The 18,889-nt window shown below is 37.7% G+C and overlaps 17 non-coding genes across 17 annotated transcripts; 10 read left to right on the forward strand and 7 right to left on the reverse strand.

Annotated features, from left to right (window-relative positions):
- Positions 1-968: 968 nt before the first annotated feature.
- Positions 969-1,050, forward strand: TRNAS-GCU (transfer RNA serine (anticodon GCU)). Its single transcript has one exon. It is a non-coding gene; the product is annotated as a tRNA-Ser (tRNA).
- A 1,827-nt stretch (positions 1,051-2,877) lies between these two features.
- On the forward strand, positions 2,878-2,959 carry TRNAS-GCU (transfer RNA serine (anticodon GCU)). The gene has a single exon. It is a non-coding gene; the product is annotated as a tRNA-Ser (tRNA).
- Positions 2,960-4,153: 1,194 nt separating this feature from the next.
- TRNAT-AGU (transfer RNA threonine (anticodon AGU)) lies at positions 4,154-4,227 on the reverse strand. Its single transcript has one exon. It is a non-coding gene; the product is annotated as a tRNA-Thr (tRNA).
- Positions 4,228-4,783: 556 nt separating this feature from the next.
- TRNAS-GCU (transfer RNA serine (anticodon GCU)) lies at positions 4,784-4,865 on the forward strand. The gene has a single exon. It is a non-coding gene; the product is annotated as a tRNA-Ser (tRNA).
- A 1,338-nt stretch (positions 4,866-6,203) lies between these two features.
- On the reverse strand, positions 6,204-6,277 carry TRNAT-AGU (transfer RNA threonine (anticodon AGU)). The gene has a single exon. It is a non-coding gene; the product is annotated as a tRNA-Thr (tRNA).
- Positions 6,278-6,833: 556 nt separating this feature from the next.
- On the forward strand, positions 6,834-6,915 carry TRNAS-GCU (transfer RNA serine (anticodon GCU)). The gene has a single exon. It is a non-coding gene; the product is annotated as a tRNA-Ser (tRNA).
- A 1,855-nt stretch (positions 6,916-8,770) lies between these two features.
- Positions 8,771-8,852, forward strand: TRNAS-GCU (transfer RNA serine (anticodon GCU)). The gene has a single exon. It is a non-coding gene; the product is annotated as a tRNA-Ser (tRNA).
- A 1,194-nt stretch (positions 8,853-10,046) lies between these two features.
- TRNAT-AGU (transfer RNA threonine (anticodon AGU)) lies at positions 10,047-10,120 on the reverse strand. Its single transcript has one exon. It is a non-coding gene; the product is annotated as a tRNA-Thr (tRNA).
- A 556-nt stretch (positions 10,121-10,676) lies between these two features.
- On the forward strand, positions 10,677-10,758 carry TRNAS-GCU (transfer RNA serine (anticodon GCU)). Its single transcript has one exon. It is a non-coding gene; the product is annotated as a tRNA-Ser (tRNA).
- Positions 10,759-12,096: 1,338 nt separating this feature from the next.
- On the reverse strand, positions 12,097-12,170 carry TRNAT-AGU (transfer RNA threonine (anticodon AGU)). The gene has a single exon. It is a non-coding gene; the product is annotated as a tRNA-Thr (tRNA).
- Positions 12,171-12,726: 556 nt separating this feature from the next.
- Positions 12,727-12,808, forward strand: TRNAS-GCU (transfer RNA serine (anticodon GCU)). Its single transcript has one exon. It is a non-coding gene; the product is annotated as a tRNA-Ser (tRNA).
- Positions 12,809-14,030: 1,222 nt separating this feature from the next.
- Positions 14,031-14,104, reverse strand: TRNAT-AGU (transfer RNA threonine (anticodon AGU)). Its single transcript has one exon. It is a non-coding gene; the product is annotated as a tRNA-Thr (tRNA).
- Positions 14,105-14,660: 556 nt separating this feature from the next.
- Positions 14,661-14,742, forward strand: TRNAS-GCU (transfer RNA serine (anticodon GCU)). Its single transcript has one exon. It is a non-coding gene; the product is annotated as a tRNA-Ser (tRNA).
- Positions 14,743-15,964: 1,222 nt separating this feature from the next.
- Positions 15,965-16,038, reverse strand: TRNAT-AGU (transfer RNA threonine (anticodon AGU)). The gene has a single exon. It is a non-coding gene; the product is annotated as a tRNA-Thr (tRNA).
- Positions 16,039-16,594: 556 nt separating this feature from the next.
- On the forward strand, positions 16,595-16,676 carry TRNAS-GCU (transfer RNA serine (anticodon GCU)). The gene has a single exon. It is a non-coding gene; the product is annotated as a tRNA-Ser (tRNA).
- Positions 16,677-18,156: 1,480 nt separating this feature from the next.
- Positions 18,157-18,230, reverse strand: TRNAT-AGU (transfer RNA threonine (anticodon AGU)). Its single transcript has one exon. It is a non-coding gene; the product is annotated as a tRNA-Thr (tRNA).
- Positions 18,231-18,786: 556 nt separating this feature from the next.
- On the forward strand, positions 18,787-18,868 carry TRNAS-GCU (transfer RNA serine (anticodon GCU)). The gene has a single exon. It is a non-coding gene; the product is annotated as a tRNA-Ser (tRNA).
- The last annotated feature ends 21 nt before the right edge of the window (positions 18,869-18,889 follow it).

Consider the following 18,889-nt stretch of genomic DNA (forward strand, 5'->3'; position numbering starts at 1 on the left):
AAAGCCTGCTTAGAGAGTTAAGAAGCCCCAAACTGACATAAAGAAAGAATAGCTGGCATTCAAATTCAAGATTTTCTGTTTACTAAACAGGCTCTTTGACCAACTAAGCCAAAGGACATAAAGGTGAGATACATTGGATAAACGGATTAGAGATGCATAGAAAGGATGCATTTCAAAACTAAATCAACTGGTTTTACATTGTCATGCTTGAAGCCATCTTTCTTCCTTTATATTTCTTAGGTAGAAGAGATTTTTAATCTCACAATTGCACTATCAGTCGCAAGTGAAACACCTATTTTTAAGATAGGAAGCTTCTTTGTGAGGAGATGAAAACAAGGCACTGCTGAGATTCGAACTCAATTCGATCTCCTGTTTACTAGACAGGCGCTTTAACCAACTAAGCCACAGCACCAGAAGATGGAATGCATTTGAAATCCAAGGAAGATTGAAGCACCAATCGAACATTCAACTGGTTAGCGTAGCAAAATAATATTGAGCTTGAGTTCCATTCCACGTAGAGCAGAAACATGGAGTAAGATTTCAATCTCAGTCATAACACTTAAGAAGCCAAGTAAATTTTGAAGAGCATTCATTTAAAAGACTGACAAATTTACAGAAGCTGTATCGAGGACAAAGGCTTTGAAGTTTTGCAATTGTATGAGCCATCTTTTAGCACAGCTGAAATTTGGGACTTGTTTTGCTTCCAAGTTATGACACAGAATAGACAGATTGAAGAAATGCCATGGCAAAACCAAAAGGAGGAAAAATTATGACTAATTGATATTAAAAACCTCAGCACTGGTTCATTTCTGATAGAGTTTTCCCCAAGCTAACTTCAAACAACAGGCACTGTAGTTGACGAGATAAGGCAACTCTGACAAAAGCCAACATACAATCTTCAGTGAAAAAACACTGACTGGTAAAAACCCTCTCAACATCTTCCCACCTAAATGCATGGGTGCTATGTAGATGAGGTGGCCGAGTGGTTAAGGCGATGGACTGCTAATCCATTGTGCTCTGCATGCATGGGTTCGAATCCCATCCTCGTCGTATTAATCTGCTTCTTCTTTCGTGTTGAATGGTTTGGTTTTCATTTTTAACCCAAGTGGTGGACACTTCAAGCATGAAAGTTTACAATACTCCTGTGCTGCTATCAAACTTTGCAGAGTCAGATCTGTAAATCCACTCGTTTTAATTTGTAAAGCTTGATGCCATCCTATATTCTGTAAAGAAAATTATATCCTCTAATTCCTTTTAAAGTGTTTCAACAGCAGACAATTTTTTTTCTCAATTGCACTATATTAGGGCTGTGGGAAATTAATATTTGATGACAAACAAGAGTAAAAGTCCTCTTTTTGGGGTAAAAACCCACAAAATGAGATGAAGAATAGAAAGCACTGCTGACATTCAAAATCAAGATTTTCCTTTTACTAAATAGGCTCTTTGACCAACTAAGCCAAAGGACAAACAGGTGCGAAACATTAAAAAGCCTGCTTAGAGAGTTAAACAGCCCTAAACTGAGATAAAGAAGGAAAAGGACTGCTGGCATTCAAATTCAAGATTTTCCATTTACTAAATAGGCTCTTTGACCTACTAAGACAAAGGACAAACAGGTGTGATACATTAGAAAGCCTGCTTAGAGAGTTAAACAGCCCTAAACTGAGATAAAGAAGGAAGAGGACTGCTGGCATTCAAATTCAAGATTTTCTGTTTACTAAACAGGCTCTTTGACCAACTAAGACAAAGGACAAACAGGTGTGATACATTAGAAAGCCTGCTTAGAGAGTTAAGAAGCCCCAAACTGACATAAAGAAAGAATAGCACTGCTGGCATTCAAATTCAAGATTTTCTGTTTACTAAACAGGCTCTTTGACCAACTAAGACAAAGGACAAATAGGTGTGATACATTAGAAAGCCTGCTTAGAGAGTTAAGAAGCCCCAAACTGACATAAAGAAAGAATAGCTGGCATTCAAATTCAAGATTTTCTGTTTACTAAACAGGCTCTTTGACCAACTAAGCCAAAGGACATAAAGGTGAGATACATTGGATATGCATTAGAGATGCATAGAAAGGATGCATTTCAAAACTAAATCAACTGGTTTTACATTGTCATGCTTGAAGCCATCTTTCTTCCTTTATATCTCTTAGGTAGAAGAGATTTTTAATCTCACAATTGCACTATCAGTCGCAAGTGAAACACCTATTTTTAAGATAGGAAGCTTCTTTGTGAGGAGATGAAAACAAGGCACTGCTGAGATTCGAACTCAATTCGATCTCCTGTTTACTAGACAGGCGCTTTAACCAACTAAGCCACAGCACCAGAAGATGGAATGCATTTGAAATCCAAGGAAGATTGAAGCACCAATCGAACATTCAACTGGTTAGCGTAGCAAAATAATATTGAGCTTGAGTTCCATTCCACGTAGAGCAGAAACATGGAGTAAGATTTCAATCTCAGTCATAACACTTAAGAAGCCAAGTAAATTTTGAAGAGCATTCATTTAAAAGACTGACAAATTTACAGAAGCTGTATCGAGGACAAAGGCTTTGAAGTTTTGCAATTGTATGAGCCATCTTTTAGCACAGCTGAAATTTGGGACTTGTTTTGCTTCCAAGTTATGACACAGAATAGACAGATTGAAGAAATGCCATGGCAAAACCAAAAGGAGGAAAAATTATGACTAATTGATATTAAAAACCTCAGCACTGGTTCATTTCTGATAGAGTTTTCCCCAAGCTAACTTCAAACAACAGGCACTGTAGTTGACGAGATAAGGCAACTCTGACAAAAGCCAACATACAATCTTCAGTGAAAAAACACTGACTGGTAAAAACCCTCTCAACATCTTCCCACCTAAATGCATGGGTGCTATGTAGATGAGGTGGCCGAGTGGTTAAGGCGATGGACTGCTAATCCATTGTGCTCTGCATGCATGGGTTCGAATCCCATCCTCGTCGTATTAATCTGCTTCTTCTTTCGTGTTGAATGGTTTGGTTTTCATTTTTAACCCAAGTGGTGGACACTTCAAGCATGAAAGTTTACAATACTCCTGTGCTGCTATCAAACTTTGCAGAGTCAGATCTGTAAATCCACTCGTTTTAATTTGTAAAGCTTGATGCCATCCTATATTCTGTAAAGAAAATTATATCCTCTAATTCCTTTTAAAGTGTTTCAACAGCAGACAATTTTTTTTCTCAATTGCACTATATTAGGGCTGTGGGAAATTAATATTTGATGACAAACAAGAGTAAAAGTCCTCTTTTTGGGGTAAAAACCCACAAAATGAGATGAAGAATAGAAAGCACTGCTGACATTCAAAATCAAGATTTTCCTTTTACTAAATAGGCTCTTTGACCAACTAAGCCAAAGGACAAACAGGTGCGAAACATTAAAAAGCCTGCTTAGAGAGTTAAACAGCCCTAAACTGAGATAAAGAAGGAAAAGGACTGCTGGCATTCAAATTCAAGATTTTCCATTTACTAAATAGGCTCTTTGACCTACTAAGACAAAGGACAAACAGGTGTGATACATTAGAAAGCCTGCTTAGAGAGTTAAACAGCCCTAAACTGAGATAAAGAAGGAAGAGGACTGCTGGCATTCAAATTCAAGATTTTCTGTTTACTAAACAGGCTCTTTGACCAACTAAGACAAAGGACAAACAGGTGTGATACATTAGAAAGCCTGCTTAGAGAGTTAAGAAGCCCCAAACTGACATAAAGAAAGAATAGCACTGCTGGCATTCAAATTCAAGATTTTCTGTTTACTAAACAGGCTCTTTGACCAACTAAGACAAAGGACAAATAGGTGTGATACATTAGAAAGCCTGCTTAGAGAGTTAAGAAGCCCCAAACTGACATAAAGAAAGAATAGCTGGCATTCAAATTCAAGATTTTCTGTTTACTAAACAGGCTCTTTGACCAACTAAGCCAAAGGACATAAAGGTGAGATACATTGGATATGCATTAGAGATGCATAGAAAGGATGCATTTCAAAACTAAATCAACTGGTTTTACATTGTCATGCTTGAAGCCATCTTTCTTCCTTTATATCTCTTAGGTAGAAGAGATTTTTAATCTCACAATTGCACTATCAGTCGCAAGTGAAACACCTATTTTTAAGATAGGAAGCTTCTTTGTGAGGAGATGAAAACAAGGCACTGCTGAGATTCGAACTCAGGATCTCCTGTTTACTAGACAGGCGCTTTAACCAACTAAGCCACAGCACCAGAAGATGGAATGCATTTGAAATCCAAGGAAGATTGAAGCACCAATCGAACATTCAACTGGTTAGCGCAGCAAAATAATATTGAGCTTGAGTTCCATTCCACGTAGAGCAGAAACATGGAGTAAGATTTCAATCTCAGTCATAACACTTAAGAAGCCAAGTAAATTTTGAAGAGCATTCATTTAAAAGACTGACAAATTTGCAGAAGCTGTATCGAGGACAAAGGCTTTGAAGTTTTGCAATTGTATGAGCCATCTTTTAGCACAGCTGAAATTTGGGACTTGTTTTGCTTCCAAGTTATGACACAGAATAGACAGATTGAAGAAATGCCATGGCAAAACCAAAAGGAGGAAAAATTATGACTAATTGATATTAAAAACCTCAGCACTGGTTCATTTCTGATAGAGTTTTCCCCAAGCTAACTTCAAACAACAGGCACTGTAGTTGACGAGATAAGGCAACTCTGACAAAAGCCAACATACAATCTTCAGTGAAAAAACACTGACTGGTAAAAACCCTCTCAACATCTTCCCACCTAAATGCATGGGTGCTATGTAGATGAGGTGGCCGAGTGGTTAAGGCGATGGACTGCTAATCCATTGTGCTCTGCATGCATGGGTTCGAATCCCATCCTCGTCGTATTAATCTGCTTCTTCTTTCGTGTTGAATGGTTTCGTTTTCATTTTTAACCCAAGTGGTGGACACTTCAAGCATGAAAGTTTACAATACTCCTGTGCTGCTATCAAACTTTGCAGAGTCAGATCTGTAAATCCACTCGTTTTAATTTGTAAAGCTTGATGCCATCCTATATTCTGTAAAGAAAATTATATCCTCTAATTCCTTTTAAAGTGTTTCAACAGCAGACAATTTTTTTTCTCAATTGCACTATATTAGGGCTGTGGGAAATTAATATTTGATGACAAACAAGAGTAAAAGTCCTCTTTTTGGGGTAAAAACCCACAAAATGAGATGAAGAATAGAAAGCACTGCTGACATTCAAAATCAAGGTTTTCCTTTTACTAAATAGGCTCTTTGACCAACTAAGCCAAAGGACAAACAGGTGCGAAACATTAAAAAGCCTGCTTAGAGAGTTAAACAGCCCTAAACTGAGATAAAGAAGGAAAAGGACTGCTGGCATTCAAATTCAAGATTTTCCATTTACTAAATAGGCTCTTTGACCAACTAAGCCAAAGGACAAACAGGTGCGAAACATTAAAAAGCCTGCTTAGAGAGTTAAACAGCCCTAAACTGAGATAAAGAAGGAAAAGGACTGCTGGCATTCAAATTCAAGATTTTCCATTTACTAAATAGGCTCTTTGACCAACTAAGACAAAGGACAAACAGGTGTGATACATTAGAAAGCCTGCTTAGAGAGTTAAACAGCCCTAAACTGAGATAAAGAAGGAAGAGGACTGCTGGCATTCAAATTCAAGATTTTCTGTTTACTAAACAGGCTCTTTGACCAACTAAGACAAAGGACAAACAGGTGTGATACATTAGAAAGCCTGCTTAGAGAGTTAAGAAGCCCCAAACTTACATAAAGAAAGAATAGCACTGCTGGCATTCAAATTCAAGATTTTCTGTTTACTAAACAGGCTCTTTGACCAACTAAGACAAAGGACAAATAGGTGTGATACATTAGAAAGCCTGCTTAGAGAGTTAAGAAGCCCCAAACTGACATAAAGAAAGAATAGCTGGCATTCAAATTCAAGATTTTCTGTTTACTAAACAGGCTCTTTGACCAACTAAGCCAAAGGACATAAAGGTGAGATACATTGGATAAACGGATTAGAGATGCATAGAAAGGATGCATTTCAAAACTAAATCAACTGGTTTTACATTGTCATGCTTGAAGCCATCTTTCTTCCTTTATATCTCTTAGGTAGAAGAGATTTTTAATCTCACAATTGCACTATCAGTCGCAAGTGAAACACCTATTTTTAAGATAGGAAGCTTCTTTGTGAGGAGATGAAAACAAGGCACTGCTGAGATTCGAACTCAGGATCTCCTGTTTACTAGACAGGCGCTTTAACCAACTAAGCCACAGCACCAGAAGATGGAATGCATTTGAAATCCAAGGAAGATTGAAGCACCAATCGAACATTCAACTGGTTAGCGCAGCAAAATAATATTGAGCTTGAGTTCCATTCCACGTAGAGCAGAAACATGGAGTAAGATTTCAATCTCAGTCATAACACTTAAGAAGCCAAGTAAATTTTGAAGAGCATTCATTTAAAAGACTGACAAATTTACAGAAGCTGTATCGAGGACAAAGGCTTTGAAGTTTTGCAATTGAATGAGCCATCTTTTAGCACAGCTGAAATTTGGGACTTGTTTTGCTTCCAAGTTATGACACAGAATAGACAGATTGAAGAAATGCCATGGCAAAACCAAAAGGAGGAAAAATTATGACTAATTGATATTAAAAACCTCAGCACTGGTTCATTTCTGATAGAGTTTTCCCCAAGCTAACTTCAAACAACAGGCACTGTAGTTGACGAGATAAGGCAACTCTGACAAAAGCCAACATACAATCTTCAGTGAAAAAACACTGACTGGTAAAAACCCTCTCAACATCTTCCCACCTAAATGCATGTGTGCTATGTAGATGAGGTGGCCGAGTGGTTAAGGCGATGGACTGCTAATCCATTGTGCTCTGCATGCATGGGTTCGAATCCCATCCTCGTCGTATTAATCTGCTTCTTCTTTCGTGTTGAATGGTTTGGTTTTCATTTTTAACCCAAGTGGTGGACACTTCAAGCATGAAAGTTTACAATACTCCTGTGCTGCTATCAAACTTTGCAGAGTCAGATCTGTAAATCCACTCGTTTTAATTTGTAAAGCTTGATGCCATCCTATATTCTGTAAAGAAAATTATATCCTCTAATTCCTTTTAAAGTGTTTCAACAGCAGACAATTTTTTTTCTCAATTGCACTATATTAGGGCTGTGGGAAATTAATATTTGATGACAAACAAGAGTAAAAGTCCTCTTTTTGGGGTAAAAACCCAGAAAATGAGATGAAGAATAGAAAGCACTGCTGACATTCAAAATCAAGGTTTTCCTTTTACTAAATAGGCTCTTTGACCAACTAAGCCAAAGGACAAACAGGTGCGAAACATTAAAAAGCCTGCTTAGAGAGTTAAACAGCCCTAAACTGAGATAAAGAAGGAAAAGGACTGCTGGCATTCAAATTCAAGATTTTCCATTTACTAAATAGGCTCTTTGACCTACTAAGACAAAGGACAAACAGGTGTGATACATTAGAAAGCCTGCTTAGAGAGTTAAACAGCCCTAAACTGAGATAAAGAAGGAAGAGGACTGCTGGCATTCAAATTCAAGATTTTCTGTTTACTAAACAGGCTCTTTGACCAACTAAGACAAAGGACAAACAGGTGTGATACATTAGAAAGCCTGCTTAGAGAGTTAAGAAGCCCCAAACTGACATAAAGAAAGAATAGCACTGCTGGCATTCAAATTCAAGATTTTCTGTTTACTAAACAGGCTCTTTGACCAACTAAGACAAAGGACAAATAGGTGTGATACATTAGAAAGCCTGCTTAGAGAGTTAAGAAGCCCCAAACTGACATAAAGAAAGAATAGCTGGCATTCAAATTCAAGATTTTCTGTTTACTAAACAGGCTCTTTGACCAACTAAGCCAAAGGACATAAAGGTGAGATACATTGGATAAACGGATTAGAGATGCATAGAAAGGATGCATTTCAAAACTAAATCAACTGGTTTTACATTGTCATGCTTGAAGCCATCTTTACATTGTCATGCTTGAAGCCATCTTTCTTCCTTTATATCTCTTAGGTAGAAGAGATTTTTAATCTCACAATTGCACTATCAGTCGCAAGTGAAACACCTATTTTTAAGATAGGAAGCTTCTTTGTGAGGAGATGAAAACAAGGCACTGCTGAGATTCGAACTCAATTCGATCTCCTGTTTACTAGACAGGCGCTTTAACCAACTAAGCCACAGCACCAGAAGATGGAATGCATTTGAAATCCAAGGAAGATTGAAGCACCAATCGAACATTCAACTGGTTAGCGTAGCAAAATAATATTGAGCTTGAGTTCCATTCCACGTAGAGCAGAAACATGGAGTAAGATTTCAATCTCAGTCATAACACTTAAGAAGCCAAGTAAATTTTGAAGAGCATTCATTTAAAAGACTGACAAATTTACAGAAGCTGTATCGAGGACAAAGGCTTTGAAGTTTTGCAATTGTATGAGCCATCTTTTAGCACAGCTGAAATTTGGGACTTGTTTTGCTTCCAAGTTATGACACAGAATAGACAGATTGAAGAAATGCCATGGCAAAACCAAAAGGAGGAAAAATTATGACTAATTGATATTAAAAACCTCAGCACTGGTTCATTTCTGATAGAGTTTTCCCCAAGCTAACTTCAAACAACAGGCACTGTAGTTGACGAGATAAGGCAACTCTGACAAAAGCCAACATACAATCTTCAGTGAAAAAACACTGACTGGTAAAAACCCTCTCAACATCTTCCCACCTAAATGCATGGGTGCTATGTAGATGAGGTGGCCGAGTGGTTAAGGCGATGGACTGCTAATCCATTGTGCTCTGCATGCATGGGTTCGAATCCCATCCTCGTCGTATTAATCTGCTTCTTCTTTCGTGTTGAATGGTTTGGTTTTCATTTTTAACCCAAGTGGTGGACACTTCAAGCATGAAAGTTTACAATACTCCTGTGCTGCTATCAAACTTTGCAGAGTCAGATCTGTAAATCCACTCGTTTTAATTTGTAAAGCTTGATGCCATCCTATATTCTGTAAAGAAAATTATATCCTCTAATTCCTTTTAAAGTGTTTCAACAGCAGACAATTTTTTTTCTCAATTGCACTATATTAGGGCTGTGGGAAATTAATATTTGATGACAAACAAGAGTAAAAGTCCTCTTTTTGGGGTAAAAACCCACAAAATGAGATGAAGAATAGAAAGCACTGCTGACATTCAAAATCAAGATTTTCCTTTTACTAAATAGGCTCTTTGACCAACTAAGCCAAAGGACAAACAGGTGCGAAACATTAAAAAGCCTGCTTAGAGAGTTAAACAGCCCTAAACTGAGATAAAGAAGGAAAAGGACTGCTGGCATTCAAATTCAAGATTTTCCATTTACTAAATAGGCTCTTTGACCTACTAAGACAAAGGACAAACAGGTGTGATACATTAGAAAGCCTGCTTAGAGAGTTAAACAGCCCTAAACTGAGATAAAGAAGGAAGAGGACTGCTGGCATTCAAATTCAAGATTTTCTGTTTACTAAACAGGCTCTTTGACCAACTAAGACAAAGGACAAACAGGTGTGATACATTAGAAAGCCTGCTTAGAGAGTTAAGAAGCCCCAAACTGACATAAAGAAAGAATAGCACTGCTGGCATTCAAATTCAAGATTTTCTGTTTACTAAACAGGCTCTTTGACCAACTAAGACAAAGGACAAATAGGTGTGATACATTAGAAAGCCTGCTTAGAGAGTTAAGAAGCCCCAAACTGACATAAAGAAAGAATAGCTGGCATTCAAATTCAAGATTTTCTGTTTACTAAACAGGCTCTTTGACCAACTAAGCCAAAGGACATAAAGGTGAGATACATTGGATATGCATTAGAGATGCATAGAAAGGATGCATTTCAAAACTAAATCAACTGGTTTTACATTGTCATGCTTGAAGCCATCTTTCTTCCTTTATATCTCTTAGGTAGAAGAGATTTTTAATCTCACAATTGCACTATCAGTCGCAAGTGAAACACCTATTTTTAAGATAGGAAGCTTCTTTGTGAGGAGATGAAAACAAGGCACTGCTGAGATTCGAACTCAGGATCTCCTGTTTACTAGACAGGCGCTTTAACCAACTAAGCCACAGCACCAGAAGATGGAATGCATTTGAAATCCAAGGAAGATTGAAGCACCAATCGAACATTCAACTGGTTAGCGCAGCAAAATAATATTGAGCTTGAGTTCCATTCCACGTAGAGCAGAAACATGGAGTAAGATTTCAATCTCAGTCATAACACTTAAGAAGCCAAGTAAATTTTGAAGAGCATTCATTTAAAAGACTGACAAATTTGCAGAAGCTGTATCGAGGACAAAGGCTTTGAAGTTTTGCAATTGTATGAGCCATCTTTTAGCACAGCTGAAATTTGGGACTTGTTTTGCTTCCAAGTTATGACACAGAATAGACAGATTGAAGAAATGCCATGGCAAAACCAAAAGGAGGAAAAATTATGACTAATTGATATTAAAAACCTCAGCACTGGTTCATTTCTGATAGAGTTTTCCCCAAGCTAACTTCAAACAACAGGCACTGTAGTTGACGAGATAAGGCAACTCTGACAAAAGCCAACATACAATCTTCAGTGAAAAAACACTGACTGGTAAAAACCCTCTCAACATCTTCCCACCTAAATGCATGGGTGCTATGTAGATGAGGTGGCCGAGTGGTTAAGGCGATGGACTGCTAATCCATTGTGCTCTGCATGCATGGGTTCGAATCCCATCCTCGTCGTATTAATCTGCTTCTTCTTTCGTGTTGAATGGTTTCGTTTTCATTTTTAACCCAAGTGGTGGACACTTCAAGCATGAAAGTTTACAATACTCCTGTGCTGCTATCAAACTTTGCAGAGTCAGATCTGTAAATCCACTCGTTTTAATTTGTAAAGCTTGATGCCATCCTATATTCTGTAAAGAAAATTATATCCTCTAATTCCTTTTAAAGTGTTTCAACAGCAGACAATTTTTTTTCTCAATTGCACTATATTAGGGCTGTGGGAAATTAATATTTGATGACAAACAAGAGTAAAAGTCCTCTTTTTGGGGTAAAAACCCACAAAATGAGATGAAGAATAGAAAGCACTGCTGACATTCAAAATCAAGGTTTTCCTTTTACTAAATAGGCTCTTTGACCAACTAAGCCAAAGGACAAACAGGTGCGAAACATTAAAAAGCCTGCTTAGAGAGTTAAACAGCCCTAAACTGAGATAAAGAAGGAAAAGGACTGCTGGCATTCAAATTCAAGATTTTCCATTTACTAAATAGGCTCTTTGACCAACTAAGCCAAAGGACAAACAGGTGCGAAACATTAAAAAGCCTGCTTAGAGAGTTAAACAGCCCTAAACTGAGATAAAGAAGGAAAAGGACTGCTGGCATTCAAATTCAAGATTTTCCATTTACTAAATAGGCTCTTTGACCAACTAAGACAAAGGACAAACAGGTGTGATACATTAGAAAGCCTGCTTAGAGAGTTAAACAGCCCTAAACTGAGATAAAGAAGGAAGAGGACTGCTGGCATTCAAATTCAAGATTTTCTGTTTACTAAACAGGCTCTTTGACCAACTAAGACAAAGGACAAACAGGTGTGATACATTAGAAAGCCTGCTTAGAGAGTTAAGAAGCCCCAAACTTACATAAAGAAAGAATAGCACTGCTGGCATTCAAATTCAAGATTTTCTGTTTACTAAACAGGCTCTTTGACCAACTAAGACAAAGGACAAATAGGTGTGATACATTAGAAAGCCTGCTTAGAGAGTTAAGAAGCCCCAAACTGACATAAAGAAAGAATAGCTGGCATTCAAATTCAAGATTTTCTGTTTACTAAACAGGCTCTTTGACCAACTAAGCCAAAGGACATAAAGGTGAGATACATTGGATAAACGGATTAGAGATGCATAGAAAGGATGCATTTCAAAACTAAATCAACTGGTTTTACATTGTCATGCTTGAAGCCATCTTTCTTCCTTTATATCTCTTAGGTAGAAGAGATTTTTAATCTCACAATTGCACTATCAGTCGCAAGTGAAACACCTATTTTTAAGATAGGAAGCTTCTTTGTGAGGAGATGAAAACAAGGCACTGCTGAGATTCGAACTCAGGATCTCCTGTTTACTAGACAGGCGCTTTAACCAACTAAGCCACAGCACCAGAAGATGGAATGCATTTGAAATCCAAGGAAGATTGAAGCACCAATCGAACATTCAACTGGTTAGCGCAGCAAAATAATATTGAGCTTGAGTTCCATTCCACGTAGAGCAGAAACATGGAGTAAGATTTCAATCTCAGTCATAACACTTAAGAAGCCAAGTAAATTTTGAAGAGCATTCATTTAAAAGACTGACAAATTTACAGAAGCTGTATCGAGGACAAAGGCTTTGAAGTTTTGCAATTGAATGAGCCATCTTTTAGCACAGCTGAAATTTGGGACTTGTTTTGCTTCCAAGTTATGACACAGAATAGACAGATTGAAGAAATGCCATGGCAAAACCAAAAGGAGGAAAAATTATGACTAATTGATATTAAAAACCTCAGCACTGGTTCATTTCTGATAGAGTTTTCCCCAAGCTAACTTCAAACAACAGGCACTGTAGTTGACGAGATAAGGCAACTCTGACAAAAGCCAACATACAATCTTCAGTGAAAAAACACTGACTGGTAAAAACCCTCTCAACATCTTCCCACCTAAATGCATGTGTGCTATGTAGATGAGGTGGCCGAGTGGTTAAGGCGATGGACTGCTAATCCATTGTGCTCTGCATGCATGGGTTCGAATCCCATCCTCGTCGTATTAATCTGCTTCTTCTTTCGTGTTGAATGGTTTGGTTTTCATTTTTAACCCAAGTGGTGGACACTTCAAGCATGAAAGTTTACAATACTCCTGTGCTGCTATCAAACTTTGCAGAGTCAGATCTGTAAATCCACTCGTTTTAATTTGTAAAGCTTGATGCCATCCTATATTCTGTAAAGAAAATTATATCCTCTAATTCCTTTTAAAGTGTTTCAACAGCAGACAATTTTTTTTCTCAATTGCACTATATTAGGGCTGTGGGAAATTAATATTTGATGACAAACAAGAGTAAAAGTCCTCTTTTTGGGGTAAAAACCCAGAAAATGAGATGAAGAATAGAAAGCACTGCTGACATTCAAAATCAAGGTTTTCCTTTTACTAAATAGGCTCTTTGACCAACTAAGCCAAAGGACAAACAGGTGCGAAACATTAAAAAGCCTGCTTAGAGAGTTAAACAGCCCTAAACTGAGATAAAGAAGGAAAAGGACTGCTGGCATTCAAATTCAAGATTTTCCATTTACTAAATAGGCTCTTTGACCTACTAAGACAAAGGACAAACAGGTGTGATACATTAGAAAGCCTGCTTAGAGAGTTAAACAGCCCTAAACTGAGATAAAGAAGGAAGAGGACTGCTGGCATTCAAATTCAAGATTTTCTGTTTACTAAACAGGCTCTTTGACCAACTAAGACAAAGGACAAACAGGTGTGATACATTAGAAAGCCTGCTTAGAGAGTTAAGAAGCCCCAAACTGACATAAAGAAAGAATAGCACTGCTGGCATTCAAATTCAAGATTTTCTGTTTACTAAACAGGCTCTTTGACCAACTAAGACAAAGGACAAATAGGTGTGATACATTAGAAAGCCTGCTTAGAGAGTTAAGAAGCCCCAAACTGACATAAAGAAAGAATAGCTGGCATTCAAATTCAAGATTTTCTGTTTACTAAACAGGCTCTTTGACCAACTAAGCCAAAGGACATAAAGGTGAGATACATTGGATAAACGGATTAGAGATGCATAGAAAGGATGCATTTCAAAACTAAATCAACTGGTTTTACATTGTCATGCTTGAAGCCATCTTTACATTGTCATGCTTGAAGCCATCTTTCTTCCTTTATATCTCTTAGGTAGAAGAGATTTTTAATCTCACAATTGCACTATCAGTCGCAAGTGAAACACCTATTTTTAAGATAGGAAGCTTCTTTGTGAGGAGATGAAAACAAGGCACTGCTGAGATTCGAACTCAGGATCTCCTGTTTACTAGACAGGCGCTTTAACCAACTAAGCCACAGCACCAGAAGATGGAATGCATTTGAAATCCAAGGAAGATTGAAGCACCAATCGAACATTCAACTGGTTAGCGCAGCAAAATAATATTGAGCTTGAGTTCCATTCCACGTAGAGCAGAAACATGGAGTAAGATTTCAATCTCAGTCATAACACTTAAGAAGCCAAGTAAATTTTGAAGAGCATTCATTTAAAAGACTGACAAATTTACAGAAGCTGTATCGAGGACAAAGGCTTTGAAGTTTTGCAATTGAATGAGCCATCTTTTAGCACAGCTGAAATTTGGGACTTGTTTTGCTTCCAAGTTATGACACAGAATAGACAGATTGAAGAAATGCCATGGCAAAACCAAAAGGAGGAAAAATTATGACTAATTGATATTAAAAACCTCAGCACTGGTTCATTTCTGATAGAGTTTTCCCCAAGCTAACTTCAAACAACAGGCACTGTAGTTGACGAGATAAGGCAACTCTGACAAAAGCCAACATACAATCTTCAGTGAAAAAACACTGACTGGTAAAAACCCTCTCAACATCTTCCCACCTAAATGCATGGGTGCTATGTAGATGAGGTGGCCGAGTGGTTAAGGCGATGGACTGCTAATCCATTGTGCTCTGCATGCATGGGTTCGAATCCCATCCTCGTCGTATTAATCTGCTTCTTCTTTCGTGTTGAATGGTTTCGTTTTCATTTTTAACCCAAGTGGTGGACACTTCAAGCATGAAAGTTTACAATACTCCTGTGCTGCTATCAAACTTTGCAGAGTCAGATCTGTAAATCCACTCGTTTTAATTTGTAAAGCTTGATGCCATCCTATATTCTGTAAAGAAAATTATATCCTCTAATTCCTTTTAAAGTGTTTCAACAGCAGACAATTTTTTTTCTCAATTGCACTATATTAGGGCTGTGGGAAATTAATATTTGATGACAAACAAGAGTAAAAGTCCTCTTTTTGGGGTAAAAACCCAGAAAATGAGATGAAGAATAGAAAGCACTGCTGACATTCAAAATCAAGGTTTTCCTTTTACTAAATAGGCTCTTTGACCAACTAAGCCAAAGGACAAACAGGTGCGAAACATTAAAAAGCCTGCTTAGAGAGTTAAACAGCCCTAAACTGAGATAAAGAAGGAAAAGGACTGCTGGCATTCAAATTCAAGATTTTCCATTTACTAAATAGGCTCTTTGACCTACTAAGACAAAGGACAAACAGGTGTGATACATTAGAAAGCCTGCTTAGAGAGTTAAACAGCCCTAAACTGAGATAAAGAAGGAAGAGGACTGCTGGCATTCAAATTCAAGATTTTCTGTTTACTAAACAGGCTCTTTGACCAACTAAGACAAAGGACAAACAGGTGTGATACATTAGAAAGCCTGCTTAGAGAGTTAAGAAGCCCCAAACTGACATAAAGAAAGAATAGCACTGCTGGCATTCAAATTCAAGATTTTCTGTTTACTAAACAGGCTCTTTGACCAACTAAGACAAAGGACAAATAGGTGTGATACATTAGAAAGCCTGCTTAGAGAGTTAAGAAGCCCCAAACTGACATAAAGAAAGAATAGCTGGCATTCAAATTCAAGATTTTCTGTTTACTAAACAGGCTCTTTGACCAACTAAGCCAAAGGACATAAAGGTGAGATACATTGGATAAACGGATTAGAGATGCATAGAAAGGATGCATTTCAAAACTAAATCAACTGGTTTTACATTGTCATGCTTGAAGCCATCTTTACATTGTCATGCTTGAAGCCATCTTTCTTCCTTTATATCTCTTAGGTAGAAGAGATTTTTAATCTCACAATTGCACTATCAGTCGCAAGTGAAACACCTATTTTTAAGATAGGAAGCTTCTTTGTGAGGAGATGAAAACAAGGCACTGCTGAGATTCGAACTCAGGATCTCCTGTTTACTAGACAGGCGCTTTAACCAACTAAGCCACAGCACCAGAAGATGGAATGCATTTGAAATCCAAGGAAGATTGAAGCACCAATCGAACATTCAACTGGTTAGCGCAGCAAAATAATATTGAGCTTGAGTTCCATTCCACGTAGAGCAGAAACATGGAGTAAGATTTCAATCTCAGTCATAACACTTAAGAAGCCAAGTAAATTTTGAAGAGCATTCATTTAAAAGACTGACAAATTTACAGAAGCTGTATCGAGGACAAAGGCTTTGAAGTTTTGCAATTGAATGAGCCATCTTTTAGCACAGCTGAAATTTGGGACTTGTTTTGCTTCCAAGTTATGACACAGAATAGACAGATTGAAGAAATGCCATGGCAAAACCAAAAGGAGGAAAAATTATGACTAATTGATATTAAAAACCTCAGCACTGGTTCATTTCTGATAGAGTTTTCCCCAAGCTAACTTCAAACAACAGGCACTGTAGTTGACGAGATAAGGCAACTCTGACAAAAGCCAACATACAATCTTCAGTGAAAAAACACTGACTGGTAAAAACCCTCTCAACATCTTCCCACCTAAATGCATGGGTGCTATGTAGATGAGGTGGCCGAGTGGTTAAGGCGATGGACTGCTAATCCATTGTGCTCTGCATGCATGGGTTCGAATCCCATCCTCGTCGTATTAATCTGCTTCTTCTTTCGTGTTGAATGGTTTCGTTTTCATTTTTAACCCAAGTGGTGGACACTTCAAGCATGAAAGTTTACAATACTCCTGTGCTGCTATCAAACTTTGCAGAGTCAGATCTGTAAATCCACTCGTTTTAATTTGTAAAGCTTGATGCCATCCTATATTCTGTAAAGAAAATTATATCCTCTAATTCCTTTTAAAGTGTTTCAACAGCAGACAATTTTTTTTCTCAATTGCACTATATTAGGGCTGTGGGAAATTAATATTTGATGACAAACAAGAGTAAAAGTCCTCTTTTTGGGGTAAAAACCCAGAAAATGAGATGAAGAATAGAAAGCACTGCTGACATTCAAAATCAAGGTTTTCCTTTTACTAAATAGGCTCTTTGACCAACTAAGCCAAAGGACAAACAGGTGCGAAACATTAAAAAGCCTGCTTAGAGAGTTAAACAGCCCTAAACTGAGATAAAGAAGGAAAAGGACTGCTGGCATTCAAATTCAAGATTTTCCATTTACTAAATAGGCTCTTTGACCTACTAAGACAAAGGACAAACAGGTGTGATACATTAGAAAGCCTGCTTAGAGAGTTAAACAGCCCTAAACTGAGATAAAGAAGGAAGAGGACTGCTGGCATTCAAATTCAAGATTTTCTGTTTACTAAACAGGCTCTTTGACCAACTAAGACAAAGGACAAACAGGTGTGATACATTAGAAAGCCTGCTTAGAGAGTTAAACAGCCCTAAACTGAGATAAAGAAGGAAAAGGACTGCTGGCATTCAAATTCAAGATTTTCCATTTACTAAATAGGCTCTTTGACCAACTAAGACAAAGGACAAACAGGTGTGATACATTAGAAAGCCTGCTTAGAGAGTTAAACAGCCCTAAACTGAGATAAAGAAGGAAGAGGACTGCTGGCATTCAAATTCAAGATTTTCTGTTTACTAAACAGGCTCTTTGACCAACTAAGACAAAGGACAAACAGGTGTGATACATTAGAAAGCCTGCTTAGAGAGTTAAGAAGCCCCAAACTTACATAAAGAAAGAATAGCACTGCTGGCATTCAAATTCAAGATTTTCTGTTTACTAAACAGGCTCTTTGACCAACTAAGACAAAGGACAAATAGGTGTGATACATTAGAAAGCCTGCTTAGAGAGTTAAGAAGCCCCAAACTGACATAAAGAAAGAATAGCTGGCATTCAAATTCAAGATTTTCTGTTTACTAAACAGGCTCTTTGACCAACTAAGCCAAAGGACATAAAGGTGAGATACATTGGATAAACGGATTAGAGATGCATAGAAAGGATGCATTTCAAAACTAAATCAACTGGTTTTACATTGTCATGCTTGAAGCCATCTTTCTTCCTTTATATCTCTTAGGTAGAAGAGATTTTTAATCTCACAATTGCACTATCAGTCGCAAGTGAAACACCTATTTTTAAGATAGGAAGCTTCTTTGTGAGGAGATGAAAACAAGGCACTGCTGAGATTCGAACTCAGGATCTCCTGTTTACTAGACAGGCGCTTTAACCAACTAAGCCACAGCACCAGAAGATGGAATGCATTTGAAATCCAAGGAAGATTGAAGCACCAATCGAACATTCAACTGGTTAGCGCAGCAAAATAATATTGAGCTTGAGTTCCATTCCACGTAGAGCAGAAACATGGAGTAAGATTTCAATCTCAGTCATAACACTTAAGAAGCCAAGTAAATTTTGAAGAGCATTCATTTAAAAGACTGACAAATTTACAGAAGCTGTATCGAGGACAAAGGCTTTGAAGTTTTGCAATTGAATGAGCCATCTTTTAGCACAGCTGAAATTTGGGACTTGTTTTGCTTCCAAGTTATGACACAGAATAGACAGATTGAAGAAATGCCATGGCAAAACCAAAAGGAGGAAAAATTATGACTAATTGATATTAAAAACCTCAGCACTGGTTCATTTCTGATAGAGTTTTCCCCAAGCTAACTTCAAACAACAGGCACTGTAGTTGACGAGATAAGGCAACTCTGACAAAAGCCAACATACAATCTTCAGTGAAAAAACACTGACTGGTAAAAACCCTCTCAACATCTTCCCACCTAAATGCATGTGTGCTATGTAGATGAGGTGGCCGAGTGGTTAAGGCGATGGACTGCTAATCCATTGTGCTCTGCATGCATGGGTTCGAATCCCATCCTCGTCGTATTAATCTGCTTCTTCTTTC

This window comes from Dendrobates tinctorius, unplaced genomic scaffold (genome assembly GCF_039654945.1).
Source record: "Dendrobates tinctorius isolate UK_male_01 unplaced genomic scaffold, ASM3965494v1 ptg000254l, whole genome shotgun sequence".
NCBI lineage: Eukaryota > Metazoa > Chordata > Amphibia > Anura > Dendrobatidae > Dendrobates > Dendrobates tinctorius.